This window comes from Phyllobates terribilis, unplaced genomic scaffold (assembly GCF_046119375.1).
Source record: "Phyllobates terribilis strain yellow unplaced genomic scaffold, ASM4611937v1 Scaffold_196__1_contigs__length_3587587, whole genome shotgun sequence".
In the NCBI taxonomy this organism is placed as follows: domain Eukaryota; kingdom Metazoa; phylum Chordata; class Amphibia; order Anura; family Dendrobatidae; genus Phyllobates; species Phyllobates terribilis.
This window is the reverse complement of record NW_027362956.1, coordinates 3251227-3265787: the sequence shown is the minus strand read 5'-3', so window position 1 is coordinate 3265787 and position 14561 is coordinate 3251227. Positions and strand designations below refer to the sequence as shown.

Here is a 14561-nt window from a genome sequence, read left to right as displayed (position 1 = left end):
GCTTGTCATCTGGCTTCTGCAACTTTTAACATGAAAAATCCAATGAGGGGAAGAAAAGCAAAGCCAAAGAGTCCATCCCAAAATCCGACAAACAAGCAAAATGAACAAAAAGCATTGAATTCAATTCTTTCTGATTTTAGAAACTGCATTAAAGAAGGGGTGCACCGGTCCTGGAGATACTGCAATACCAGGTCAATGCGTGGAGTGGACAGAGCAAGCTCTTTTTCCATCTCCCTGTTCTAAAAATCCATTTAATATATGGTCCCCAGATAGGGGACGTATCAGATATTAAACTGATAAGAACAGATACTACACTTAATCTTAGCCAAAAGGCCGAGAAGCGATAACCAGAATTGGTTTCCGACTACGGTGCCACCCAAGGATTCTGAAAAGTCCATTTGTGGAGATGGCCACCTGGACTCCCGTTAAGAAGACATGCTGTCAACCTCTATAGATCCCTCACATGCCTGCACTTTTCGGCTTGCTGCTGCTGCAATCCACGCGTTTTAGATCTGCATAACTCCACCTCTTTTAGCACAGTACCCTCAACCCCCGGCTGTTCCCACCCGCCTCAACAACGTTGGAAGGGAGGAGAACCAATTAAGGCGGGGGGGGGGTGGAACGAGCAGCTGTCTACCCTTAGCAGGAGGGTTGCTGATTAATTACCTCTCCTGCTGCTGCTGCTGCTGGCTGTCCAGCAGCAGACTGAAGGTGGCTGCTGCTGTGCGCAGGTATATAAAGGCTCAGAGCCTATTATGACACGCGCAGCCAGCGTTCCATTGCCACATTCCGTCTACTGCAGGCGGGATACCTGGATGGCTGAATGTCACTGAGAAGCTCACAGAGACCGCCATAAGCAACAGTTTAAAAGAATGCCACAGACTAATCAACCAAACTTTTTGGGTTGGTTTCTCTTTTATAGTCTGCAGGCATTAAATGAAAGAAGTCAGTGTTCCAGCAGAGGGAGACAACGTTTCAGAAAAGGCATTGTAGCAAACCAAAAAAGAAATTTTAAGCGCAGCAGAGTAACCAGCTCACATACCTGTTAGCTCAGGTGAGTTTAAAAGGCTGCTGTTGATAACAAGGGCATTTGCTAAATAGATGGTGTGTGTGCAACAATATACTGAAAGGTCAATTATATTGTGCAGCTTATCTCACCACCTGTAGTTATTTAGGTGAAAGCTCCAACATGCTTGCCTAATATGTCTGTTTATCCAAAAGGAAGTATAGAGGGAGAGCTAGATAGATAGCATTGCATTACATTACATTACATGGCAATGCAATGCACAGTTGCTGAAGTTGAACCAAAATGAGCTTGTCATGTAGCTTCTGTAACTTTTAACATGAAAAATCCAATGAGGAGAAGAAAAGCAAAGCCAAAGAGTCCATCCCAAAATCCGACAAACAAGCAAAATGAACAAAAAGCATTGAATTCAATTCTTTCTGATTTTAGAAACTGCATTAAAGAAGGGGTGCACCGGTCCTGGAGATACTGCAATACCAGGTCAATGCGTGGAGTGGACAGAGCAAGCTCTTTTTCCATCTCCCTGTTCTAAAAATCCATTTAATATATGGTCCCCAGATAGGGGACGTATCAGATATTAAACTGATAAGAACAGATACTACACTTAATCTTAGCCAAAAGGCCGAGAAGCGATAACCAGAATTGGTTTCCGACTACGGTGCCACCCAAGGATTCTGAAAAGTCCATTTGTGGAGATGGCCACCTGGACTCCCGTTAAGAAGACATGCTGTCAACCTCTATAGATCCCTCACATGCCTGCACTTTTCGGCTTGCTGCTGCTGCAATCCACGCGTTTTAGATCTGCATAACTCCACCTCTTTTAGCACAGTACCCTCAACCCCCGGCTGTTCCCACCCGCCTCAACAACGTTGGAAGGGAGGAGAACCAATTAAGGCGGGGGGGGTTGGAACGAGCAGCTGTCTACCCTTAGCAGGAGGGTTGCTGATTAATTACCTCTCCTGCTGCTGCTGCTGCTGGCTGTCCAGCAGCAGACTGAAGGTGGCTGCTGCTGTGCGCAGGTATATAAAGGCTCAGAGCCTATTATGACACGCGCAGCCAGCGTTCCATTGCCACATTCCGTCTACTGCAGGCGGGATACCTGGATGGCTGAATGTCACTGAGAAGCTCACAGAGACCGCCATAAGCAACAGTTTAAAAGAATGCCACAGACTAATCAACCAAACTTTTTGGGTTGGTTTCTCTTTTATAGTCTGCAGGCATTAAATGAAAGAAGTCAGTGTTCCAGCAGAGGGAGACAACGTTTCAGAAAAGGCATTGTAGCAAACCAAAAAAGAAATTTTAAGCGCAGCAGAGTAACCAGCTCACATACCTGTTAGCTCAGGTGAGTTTAAAAGGCTGCTGTTGATAACAAGGGCATTTGCTAAATAGATGGTGTGTGTGCAACAATATACTGAAAGGTCAATTATATTGTGCAGCTTATCTCACCACCTGTAGTTATTTAGGTGAAAGCTCCAACATGCTTGCCTAATATGTCTGTTTATCCAAAAGGAAGTATAGAGGGAGAGCTAGATAGATAGCATTGCATTACATTACATTACATGGCAATGCAATGCACAGTTGCTGAAGTTGAACCAAAATGAGCTTGTCATGTAGCTTCTGTAACTTTTAACATGAAAAATCCAATGAGGAGAAGAAAAGCAAAGCCAAAGAGTCCATCCCAAAATCCGACAAACAAGCAAAATGAACAAAAAGCATTGAATTCAATTCTTTCTGATTTTAGAAACTGCATTAAAGAAGGGGTGCACCGGTCCTGGAGATACTGCAATACCAGGTCAATGCGTGGAGTGGACAGAGCAAGCTCTTTTTCCATCTCCCTGTTCTAAAAATCCATTTAATATATGGTCCCCAGATAGGGGACGTATCAGATATTAAACTGATAAGAACAGATACTACACTTGATCTTAGCCAAAAGGCCGAGAAGCGATAACCAGAATTGGTTTCCGACTACGGTGCCACCCAAGGATTCTGAAAAGTCCATTTGTGGAGATGGCCACCTGGACTCCCGTTAAGAAGACATGCTGTCAACCTCTAGATCCCTCACATGCCTGCACTTTTCGGCTTGCTGCTGCTGCAATCCACGCGTTTTAGATCTGCATAACTCCACCTCTTTTAGCACAGTACCCTCAACCCCCGGCTGTTCCCACCCGCCTCAACACCGTTGGAAGGGAGGAGAACCAATTAAGGCGGGGGGGGGGGTGGAACGAGCAGCTGTCTACCCTTAGCAGGAGGGTTGCTGATTAATTACCTCTCCTGCTGCTGCTGCTGCTGGCTGTCCAGCAGCAGACTGAAGGTGGCTGCTGCTGTGCGCAGGTATATAAAGGCTCAGAGCCTATTATGACACGCGCAGCCAGCGTTCCATTGCCACATTCCGTCTACTGCAGGCGGGATACCTGGATGGCTGAATGTCACTGAGAAGCTCACAGAGACCGCCATAAGCAACAGTTTAAAAGAATGCCACAGACTAATCAACCAAACTTTTTGGGTTGGTTTCTCTTTTATAGTCTGCAGGCATTAAATGAAAGAAGTCAGTGTTCCAGCAGAGGGAGACAACGTTTCAGAAAAGGCATTGTAGCAAACCAAAAAAGAAATTTTAAGCGCAGCAGAGTAACCAGCTCACATACCTGTTAGCTCAGGTGAGTTTAAAAGGCTGCTGTTGATAACAAGGGCATTTGCTAAATAGATGGTGTGTGTGCAACAATATACTGAAAGGTCAATTATATTGTGCAGCTTATCTCACCACCTGTAGTTATTTAGGTGAAAGCTCCAAAATGCTTGCCTAATATGTCTGTTTATCCAAAAGGAAGTATAGAGGGAGAGCTAGATAGATAGCATTGCATTACATTACATTACATGGCAATGCAATGCACAGTTGCTGAAGTTGAACCAAAATGAGCTTGTCATCTGGCTTCTGCAACTTTTAACATGAAAAATCCAATGAGGAGAAGAAAAGCAAAGCCAAAGAGTCCATCCCAAAATCCGACAAACAAGCAAAATGAACAAAAAGCATTGAATTCAATTCTTTCTGATTTTAGAAACTGCATTAAAGAAGGGGTGCACCGGTCCTGGAGATACTGCAATACCAGGTCAATGCGTGGAGTGGACAGAGCAAGCTCTTTTTCCATCTCCCTGTTCTAAAAATCCATTTAATATATGGTCCCCAGATAGGGGACGTATCAGATATTAAACTGATAAGAACAGATACTACACTTGATCTTAGCCAAAAGGCCGAGAAGCGATAACCAGAATTGGTTTCCGACTACGGTGCCACCCAAGGATTCTGAAAAGTCCATTTGTGGAGATGGCCACCTGGACTCCCGTTAAGAAGACATGCTGTCAACCTCTAGATCCCTCACATGCCTGCACTTTTCGGCTTGCTGCTGCTGCAATCCACGCGTTTTAGATCTGCATAACTCCACCTCTTTTAGCACAGTACCCTCAACCCCCGGCTGTTCCCACCCGCCTCAACACCGTTGGAAGGGAGGAGAACCAATTAAGGCGGGGGGGGGGGTGGAACGAGCAGCTGTCTACCCTTAGCAGGAGGGTTGCTGATTAATTACCTCTCCTGCTGCTGCTGCTGCTGGCTGTCCAGCAGCAGACTGAAGGTGGCTGCTGCTGTGCGCAGGTATATAAAGGCTCAGAGCCTATTATGACACGCGCAGCCAGCGTTCCATTGCCACATTCCGTCTACTGCAGGCGGGATACCTGGATGGCTGAATGTCACTGAGAAGCTCACAGAGACCGCCATAAGCAACAGTTTAAAAGAATGCCACAGACTAATCAACCAAACTTTTTGGGTTGGTTTCTCTTTTATAGTCTGCAGGCATTAAATGAAAGAAGTCAGTGTTCCAGCAGAGGGAGACAACGTTTCAGAAAAGGCATTGTAGCAAACCAAAAAAGAAATTTTAAGCGCAGCAGAGTAACCAGCTCACATACCTGTTAGCTCAGGTGAGTTTAAAAGGCTGCTGTTGATAACAAGGGCATTTGCTAAATAGATGGTGTGTGTGCAACAATATACTGAAAGGTCAATTATATTGTGCAGCTTATCTCACCACCTGTAGTTATTTAGGTGAAAGCTCCAAAATGCTTGCCTGATATGTCTGTCTATCCAAAAGGAAGTATAGAGGGAGAGCTAGATAGATAGCATTGCATTACATTACATTACATGGCAATGCAATGCACAGTTGCTGAAGTTGAACCAAAATGAGCTTGTCATCTGGCTTCTGCAACTTTTAACATGAAAAATCCAATGAGGAGAAGAAAAGCAAAGCCAAAGAGTCCATCCCAAAATCCGACAAACAAGCAAAATGAACAAAAAGCATTGAATTCAATTCTTTCTGATTTTAGAAACTGCATTAAAGAAGGGGTGCACCGGTCCTGGAGATACTGCAATACCAGGTCAATGCGTGGAGTGGACAGAGCAAGCTCTTTTTCCATCTCCCTGTTCTAAAAATCCATTTAATATATGGTCCCCAGATAGGGGACGTATCAGATATTAAACTGATAAGAACAGATACTACACTTGATCTTAGCCAAAAGGCCGAGAAGCGATAACCAGAATTGGTTTCCGACTACGGTGCCACCCAAGGATTCTGAAAAGTCCATTTGTGGAGATGGCCACATGGACTCCCGTTAAGAAGACATGCTGTCAACCTCTAGATCCCTCACATGCCTGCACTTTTCGGCTTGCTGCTGCTGCAATCCACGCGTTTTAGATCTGCATAACTCCACCTCTTTTAGCACAGTACCCTCAACCCCCGGCTGTTCCCACCCGCCTCAACACCGTTGGAAGGGAGGAGAACCAATTAAGGCGGGGGGGGGGGGTGGAACGAGCAGCTGTCTACCCTTAGCAGGAGGGTTGCTGATTAATTACCTCTCCTGCTGCTGCTGCTGCTGGCTGTCCAGCAGCAGACTGAAGGTGGCTGCTGCTGTGCGCAGGTATATAAAGGCTCAGAGCCTATTATGACACGCGCAGCCAGCGTTCCATTGCCACATTCCGTCTACTGCAGGCGGGATACCTGGATGGCTGAATGTCACTGAGAAGCTCACAGAGACCGCCATAAGCAACAGTTTAAAAGAATGCCACAGACTAATCAACCAAACTTTTTGGGTTGGTTTCTCTTTTATAGTCTGCAGGCATTAAATGAAAGAAGTCAGTGTTCCAGCAGAGGGAGACAACGTTTCAGAAAAGGCATTGTAGCAAACCAAAAAAGAAATTTTAAGCGCAGCAGAGTAACCAGCTCACATACCTGTTAGCTCAGGTGAGTTTAAAAGGCTGCTGTTGATAACAAGGGCATTTGCTAAATAGATGGTGTGTGTGCAACAATATACTGAAAGGTCAATTATATTGTGCAGCTTATCTCACCACCTGTAGTTATTTAGGTGAAAGCTCCAAAATGCTTGCCTAATATGTCTGTTTATCCAAAAGGAAGTATAGAGGGAGAGCTAGATAGATAGCATTGCATTACATTACATTACATGGCAATGCAATGCACAGTTGCTGAAGTTGAACCAAAATGAGCTTGTCACCTGGCTTCTGCAACTTTTAACATGAAAAATCCAATGAGGAGAAGAAAAGCAAAGCCAAAGAGTCCATCCCAAAATCCGACAAACAAGCAAAATGAACAAAAAGCATTGAATTCAATTCTTTCTGATTTTAGAAACTGCATTAAAGAAGGGGTGCACCGGTCCTGGAGATACTGCAATACCAGGTCAATGCGTGGAGTGGACAGAGCAAGCTCTTTTTCCATCTCCCTGTTCTAAAAATCCATTTAATATATGGTCCCCAGATAGGGGACGTATCAGATATTAAACTGATAAGAACAGATACTACACTTGATCTTAGCCAAAAGGCCGAGAAGCGATAACCAGAATTGGTTTCCGACTACGGTGCCACCCAAGGATTCTGAAAAGTCCATTTGTGGAGATGGCCACCTGGACTCCCGTTAAGAAGACATGCTGTCAACCTCTAGATCCCTCACATGCCTGCACTTTTCGGCTTGCTGCTGCTGCAATCCACGCGTTTTAGATCTGCATAACTCCACCTCTTTTAGCACAGTACCCTCAACCCCCGGCTGTTCCCACCCGCCTCAACACCGTTGGAAGGGAGGAGAACCAATTAAGGCGGGGGGGGGTGGAACGAGCAGCTGTCTACCCTTAGCAGGAGGGTTGCTGATTAATTACCTCTCCTGCTGCTGCTGCTGCTGGCTGTCCAGCAGCAGACTGAAGGTGGCTGCTGCTGTGCGCAGGTATATAAAGGCTCAGAGCCTATTATGACACGCGCAGCCAGTGTTCCATTGCCACATTCCGTCTATTGCAGGCGGGATACCTGGATGGCTGAATGTCACTGAGAAGCTCACAGAGACCGCCATAAGCAACAGTTTAAAAGAATGCCACAGACTAATCAACCAAACTTTTTGGGTTGGTTTCTCTTTTATAGTCTGCAGGCATTAAATGAAAGAAGTCAGTGTTCCAGCAGAGGGAGACAACGTTTCAGAAAAGGCATTGTAGCAAACCAAAAAAGAAATTTTAAGCGCAGCAGAGTAACCAGCTCACATACCTGTTAGCTCAGGTGAGTTTAAAAGGCTGCTGTTGATAACAAGGGCATTTGCTAAATAGATGGTGTGTGTGCAACAATATACTGAAAGGTCAATTATATTGTGCAGCTTATCTCACCACCTGTAGTTATTTAGGTGAAAGCTCCAAAATGCTTGCCTAATATGTCTGTTTATCCAAAAGGAAGTATAGAGGGAGAGCTAGATAGATAGCATTGCATTACATTACATTACATGGCAATGCAATGCACAGTTGCTGAAGTTGAACCAAAATGAGCTTGTCATCTGGCTTCTGCAACTTTTAACATGAAAAATCCAATGAGGAGAAGAAAAGCAAAGCCAAAGAGTCCATCCCAAAATCCGACAAACAAGCAAAATGAACAAAAAGCATTGAATTCAATTCTTTCTGATTTTAGAAACTGCATTAAAGAAGGGGTGCACCGGTCCTGGAGATACTGCAATACCAGGTCAATGCGTGGAGTGGACAGAGCAAGCTCTTTTTCCATCTCCCTGTTCTAAAAATCCATTTAATATATGGTCCCCAGATAGGGGACGTATCAGATATTAAACTGATAAGAACAGATACTACACTTGATCTTAGCCAAAAGGCCGAGAAGCGATAACCAGAATTGGTTTCCGACTACGGTGCCACCCAAGGATTCTGAAAAGTCCATTTGTGGAGATGGCCACCTGGACTCCCGTTAAGAAGACATGCTGTCAACCTCTAGATCCCTCACATGCCTGCACTTTTCGGCTTGCTGCTGCTGCAATCCACGCGTTTTAGATCTGCATAACTCCACCTCTTTTAGCACAGTACCCTCAACCCCCGGCTGTTCCCACCCGCCTCAACACCGTTGGAAGGGAGGAGAACCAATTAAGGCGGGGGGGGGGGTGGAACGAGCAGCTGTCTACCCTTAGCAGGAGGGTTGCTGATTAATTACCTCTCCTGCTGCTGCTGCTGCTGGCTGTCCAGCAGCAGACTGAAGGTGGCTGCTGCTGTGCGCAGGTATATAAAGGCTCAGAGCCTATTATGACACGCGCAGCCAGCGTTCCATTGCCACATTCCGTCTACTGCAGGCGGGATACCTGGATGGCTGAATGTCACTGAGAAGCTCACAGAGACCGCCATAAGCAACAGTTTAAAAGAATGCCACAGACTAATCAACCAAACTTTTTGGGTTGGTTTCTCTTTTATAGTCTGCAGGCATTAAATGAAAGAAGTCAGTGTTCCAGCAGAGGGAGACAACGTTTCAGAAAAGGCATTGTAGCAAACCAAAAAAGAAATTTTAAGCGCAGCAGAGTAACCAGCTCACATACCTGTTAGCTCAGGTGAGTTTAAAAGGCTGCTGTTGATAACAAGGGCATTTGCTAAATAGATGGTGTGTGTGCAACAATATACTGAAAGGTCAATTATATTGTGCAGCTTATCTCACCACCTGTAGTTATTTAGGTGAAAGCTCCAAAATGCTTGCCTAATATGTCTGTTTATCCAAAAGGAAGTATAGAGGGAGAGCTAGATAGATAGCATTGCATTACATTACATTACATGGCAATGCAATGCACAGTTGCTGAAGTTGAACCAAAATGAGCTTGTCATCTGGCTTCTGCAACTTTTAACATGAAAAATCCAATGAGGAGAAGAAAAGCAAAGCCAAAGAGTCCATCCCAAAATCCGACAAACAAGCAAAATGAACAAAAAGCATTGAATTCAATTCTTTCTGATTTTAGAAACTGCATTAAAGAAGGGGTGCACCGGTCCTGGAGATACTGCAATACCAGGTCAATGCGTGGAGTGGACAGAGCAAGCTCTTTTTCCATCTCCCTGTTCTAAAAATCCATTTAATATATGGTCCCCAGATAGGGGACGTATCAGATATTAAACTGATAAGAACAGATACTACACTTGATCTTAGCCAAAAGGCCGAGAAGCGATAACCAGAATTGGTTTCCGACTACGGTGCCACCCAAGGATTCTGAAAAGTCCATTTGTGGAGATGGCCACCTGGACTCCCGTTAAGAAGACATGCTGTCAACCTCTAGATCCCTCACATGCCTGCACTTTTCGGCTTGCTGCTGCTGCAATCCACGCGTTTTAGATCTGCATAACTCCACCTCTTTTAGCACAGTACCCTCAACCCCCGGCTGTTCCCACCCGCCTCAACACCGTTGGAAGGGAGGAGAACCAATTAAGGCGGGGGGGGGGGGTGGAACGAGCAGCTGTCTACCCTTAGCAGGAGGGTTGCTGATTAATTACCTCTCCTGGTGCTGCTGCTGCTGGCTGTCCAGCAGCAGACTGAAGGTGGCTGCTGCTGTGCGCAGGTATATAAAGGCTCAGAGCCTATTATGACACGCGCAGCCAGCGTTCCATTGCCACATTCCGTCTACTGCAGGCGGGATACCTGGATGGCTGAATGTCACTGAGAAGCTCACAGAGACCGCCATAAGCAACAGTTTAAAAGAATGCCACAGACTAATCAACCAAACTTTTTGGGTTGGTTTCTCTTTTATAGTCTGCAGGCATTAAATGAAAGAAGTCAGTGTTCCAGCAGAGGGAGACAACGTTTCAGAAAAGGCATTGTAGCAAACCAAAAAAGAAATTTTAAGCGCAGCAGAGTAACCAGCTCACATACCTGTTAGCTCAGGTGAGTTTAAAAGGCTGCTGTTGATAACAAGGGCATTTGCTAAATAGATGGTGTGTGTGCAACAATATACTGAAAGGTCAATTATATTGTGCAGCTTATCTCACCACCTGTAGTTATTTAGGTGAAAGCTCCAAAATGCTTGCCTAATATGTCTGTTTATCCAAAAGGAAGTATAGAGGGAGAGCTAGATAGATAGCATTGCATTACATTACATTACATGGCAATGCAATGCACAGTTGCTGAAGTTGAACCAAAATGAGCTTGTCATCTGGCTTCTGCAACTTTTAACATGAAAAATCCAATGAGGAGAAGAAAAGCAAAGCCAAAGAGTCCATCCCAAAATCCGACAAACAAGCAAAATGAACAAAAAGCATTGAATTCAATTCTTTCTGATTTTAGAAACTGCATTAAAGAAGGGGTGCACCGGTCCTGGAGATACTGCAATACCAGGTCAATGCGTGGAGTGGACAGAGCAAGCTCTTTTTCCATCTCCCTGTTCTAAAAATCCATTTAATATATGGTCCCCAGATAGGGGACGTATCAGATATTAAACTGATAAGAACAGATTTTTTTTTTAATTTGGCTATCCCCCACATGGGGATAAAAACCGTTTATTTAAAATTTAACAAATTACAGAAATAAAACCATTACATCCACATTACACTTTCGGGACTTCAAAGAAAAATAAAAATTCCATCACAGCAAATTTTACAAGACTTCAAATATTCCATAGGTTAAAAAGCCATTTGCCTGCCAACGTTACATTCTTTTTCCTGTCCAATAAATAGTATATGTACATTTCACTTTTACAAAAGGCTAAAACATCATCTACTGGTAACATTTCATGTTTAAAAACAGCAATATTTCTAGCATTCCAGAGCGCTATCTTGGCACAATTCACTGTCTTCCACGCCATTATTTTTTGGTCCATTGTTGGGCATTCCAGAAGACCATATAACACTGATGCAAAATTAAAGTCCTTGAGGTCCACCATTTTCTCCAGCAGGGGGATTAATCTTCTCCAGAACTCTTTAGCAAAAGCACAAGTCCATAAAAGATGCTTCACTGTCTCTTCTTCTTGACAACCTTCTCTTGGGCAGATGGCAGACCTCACAAAACCTCTTCTGTACTGGAATGCCCGGCAAGGAAGACAGTGGTGTGCGCAGCTCCAAGACATGTCTTTCTGTACATTAAAAAGATAAGGGGCGTTAATCATTTTCCATATGTGTACAGTTTTGTCATCATCATAACGTTCAATATCACACAACGTCACATCAGTACTAATTTGTTTGAGTAGTGTCTTGCTGTTACATAGATCCCCTGTCTGTTTCTTATTCAAATTAAAATCAAGAATAATTTTCTTTAAAATCTCATAATGTTCAGGTAGGTTAAAAGCATAAGGAAAGGATAAAACTGTTTCAAACCAACCAAACCTTCTCATGAGAAAACCAGTGTTAAAACGCATAAAATAGGAAAGGTAATTATCTTTAAAAAGGGTTTTAAAACAGAAACAGAAAAAATGTATTAAAAGAAACTTATCTAAAACAGGGAAATCTTTCCCACCTTTAACCTTTGGCTTTGTCACAATTTCTCTTTTGAGTTTCTCCATTTTTGAGCCCCAAAAAAAGGTAAAACATACTTTTGTAATTCGTTTCAACAAATTTGTAGGAGGGGGGAACACCAAACTAAGATATAACAGGATAGGTAATATCACCATTTTTACAATCAGAACTTTACCTTCCATTGACAGCTTTCTCATATTCCACATGCAGATTTTCTGATTAATTTTCTGTGCTGCCGCATCCCAGCTATTAAAACCATTATTAGATTCATTAAAAGAAACACCTAAAATAGTAATGGAATCTGTAACTGCAATTGGTACATCATGTAAACTCATCCCCCCGACATTTAAAATATTACATTTAGTAAGATTAATTTTAAAACCGGAAACTGTACAAAAAGACTGAATTTGGCTTATCGTTTTTTGTATTGAAGGTACATCACATCCAAACACTGCTACATCATCCATATAGCTTACAACTTTAACTTGTAGACCGTTCCCTCCGGGTAAGGGTACTCCACATATTTGCTTATCCTGGCGTATTGTACATAAAAGGGGTTCTATAGCACATATAAAAAGCAGGGGGGACAAAGGGCAACCCTGCTTCACCCCTGATTTTAAAACTACCTCTTTTGTTTTAAAACCATTAACTAAAATCTTACTCGTACAATCATTATAAAAAGCTTTAAGAGACAATAAAAACCCACCCGGAATGCCCATTTTTTCTAAAACTTTAAAAAGATAAAAATGAGACACGCGGTCAAAAGCTTTCTCAAAATCCACCGCTAGGATTGACATCTTTGTCTTTCTGGTTTTTACATCTTCAATACAATCTTTCACCAGGTTTAAATTGTCCCAGATACTACGCCCAGGTACCCCGCATACCTGATTTGCATGAATTACTTTATGTATCACCTTTTTCAACCGATTTGCACAGATCTTAGCCATAATTTTGTAATCACTATTTAAAAGAGTTATCGGCCTCCAGTTTTTAAGATCCGTTTTGTCACCTTTTTTGTATAGTAGTGATACCTCACCTTTCTTCCATGAGTTGAGTAAAACCTTATTATTAAAAACTTCGGAAAACAAATTAAACAAATCATCTTTTAAAATATCATAAAAACTTATATAAAACTCTATGGGGATACCATCAGGGCCCGGCACTTTACCATTTTTAAAACTCTTCATGGTTTCTAAAATCTCTTCCTCACATAGAGGTTGGGATAAAAAACTTTGGGCATCAGCATCTAGGGTGGACTTGATCTCCCCCAGGAAAGTGTGTATTAAATCATGGTCTATAGTTTTTACATTAAAAAGATCATTAAAATAGACATTTACCTTATCCAATATAACGTTGATATTATTATCTCCATCTATGTTATCAATTATTGTTTTCGCCTGTTTGTTTTTCTTAAAAAAATACCTGGAACAAGTCTCATCCTCTTCTACGTGTTTTACCTTTGAACGAAAAATCAGTTCTTTTCCTTTTTGTTCCAACCACTTTGAAATTTCTCCTTTAAGACTCAATATATCATTACCTACATCCAGACCATTGTCTTTGAATTTGTACAATGTCTGTAACCTGATATTAAGAAAATTATAGATCTCAAACTTTTCTTTAGCTTTTTGTATGCTTTTCTTTATAAAGAAATCTTTAATGCTTATTTTCATTCTATCCCACCAGGAGCGAAAAGAAATATTGGGGTTTTTCCTTTTTCTACAGTTTACATAAAACTCAATAAAATCCGATAAAATTTGTGGATCTTTTAAAAGGGACACATTCAATTTCCAAGATTTCTTACCACATTTCTTCTTTCCATTAATCCTCACTCTAAAAGATAAAACCTTGTGATCTGAGAGAATATTAGTTAAAACTTCACATTTCACTGGCAGTATTTTTTCTGAACCTAAAACAAAATCTATCCTGGAGCTACATGTAGAATTGCTCCAGGTGAAACCAGCGTCTATAGGGCTATCCTTGTTACATTCTTTATACACATCAGTTAATTTACAATCATTTATAATATTGCTTAACATTCCAGACGTTTTGTCATAATTTCTACTCACGGAACCGGAGCGTCGGCTTTCGCCTTTTAAAATACAATTAAAATCACCTGCCAGGATAAAAGGTTCAGAAATGTTAATAAATAAAGGTAAAATTTCCAGCATATCAGCCCTTTCATTTTTATCAGGTGACCCATAAAAATTTAAAAACTGCCATCTTGTCCCATCAATAAAAGCCTTAACTAAAAGAATACGACCCGGTAAAATATCTTGGATAAAATCAATAGACACATTTCCCTTAAAAAGTATAGCTACCCCGGCTGATCCGGTTGCATTTGATCCAGACCAGACCGATGGACCATGTTTCCACTCTTCCTTATATTTTTTGTAAGAAATCTTATGAGGGATATGACATTCTTGTAAAAAGAAAACAGAAGCTGTAAAACAGGTTAAAAAATGTAAAACAGTAGCTCTTCTGGTCTTGGATCCTATGCCTCTCACATTGAGGGAAACACCACTAATGTCAGCCATCATAACAAATGGTTAGGAAGAAACAAAAACTGGACTTTACCTATCCGATGGACGGATCAGACCACTTGGACTTTCACCAACGCCCTCTTCTGAATCCACCGTTATCAAAGAGTCTTCATCATCGGAGAAGGAACATTCACTTAAATTAAGACCCGACGCTACTGGGGTGTAGCTCGGAAGGATATTGTGAGAAAGGTTACACTGGGTCTCCATAGGCTGACCATTTA

At 42.3% G+C, this 14561-nt stretch overlaps 9 non-coding genes across 9 annotated transcripts; all 9 read right to left on the bottom strand.

Moving 5' to 3' along the window:
- Positions 1 to 154: 154 nt before the first annotated feature.
- Positions 155 to 345, bottom strand: LOC141213480 (U2 spliceosomal RNA). Its single transcript, XR_012282980.1, has one exon. It is a non-coding gene; the product is annotated as a U2 spliceosomal RNA (small nuclear RNA).
- Positions 346 to 1467: 1122 nt separating this feature from the next.
- LOC141213478 (U2 spliceosomal RNA) lies at positions 1468 to 1658 on the bottom strand. Its single transcript, XR_012282978.1, has one exon. It is a non-coding gene; the product is annotated as a U2 spliceosomal RNA (small nuclear RNA).
- Positions 1659 to 2779: 1121 nt separating this feature from the next.
- On the bottom strand, positions 2780 to 2970 carry LOC141213573 (U2 spliceosomal RNA). The gene has a single exon (XR_012283048.1). It is a non-coding gene; the product is annotated as a U2 spliceosomal RNA (small nuclear RNA).
- Positions 2971 to 4091: 1121 nt separating this feature from the next.
- Positions 4092 to 4282, bottom strand: LOC141213572 (U2 spliceosomal RNA). Its single transcript, XR_012283047.1, has one exon. It is a non-coding gene; the product is annotated as a U2 spliceosomal RNA (small nuclear RNA).
- Positions 4283 to 5403: 1121 nt separating this feature from the next.
- Positions 5404 to 5594, bottom strand: LOC141213571 (U2 spliceosomal RNA). The gene has a single exon (XR_012283046.1). It is a non-coding gene; the product is annotated as a U2 spliceosomal RNA (small nuclear RNA).
- A 1122-nt stretch (positions 5595 to 6716) lies between these two features.
- LOC141213570 (U2 spliceosomal RNA) lies at positions 6717 to 6907 on the bottom strand. The gene has a single exon (XR_012283045.1). It is a non-coding gene; the product is annotated as a U2 spliceosomal RNA (small nuclear RNA).
- A 1119-nt stretch (positions 6908 to 8026) lies between these two features.
- LOC141213569 (U2 spliceosomal RNA) lies at positions 8027 to 8217 on the bottom strand. Its single transcript, XR_012283044.1, has one exon. It is a non-coding gene; the product is annotated as a U2 spliceosomal RNA (small nuclear RNA).
- A 1121-nt stretch (positions 8218 to 9338) lies between these two features.
- On the bottom strand, positions 9339 to 9529 carry LOC141213568 (U2 spliceosomal RNA). Its single transcript, XR_012283043.1, has one exon. It is a non-coding gene; the product is annotated as a U2 spliceosomal RNA (small nuclear RNA).
- A 1122-nt stretch (positions 9530 to 10651) lies between these two features.
- LOC141213524 (U2 spliceosomal RNA) lies at positions 10652 to 10849 on the bottom strand. Its single transcript, XR_012283022.1, has one exon. It is a non-coding gene; the product is annotated as a U2 spliceosomal RNA (small nuclear RNA).
- Between the last annotated feature and the right edge of the window lie 3712 nt (positions 10850 to 14561).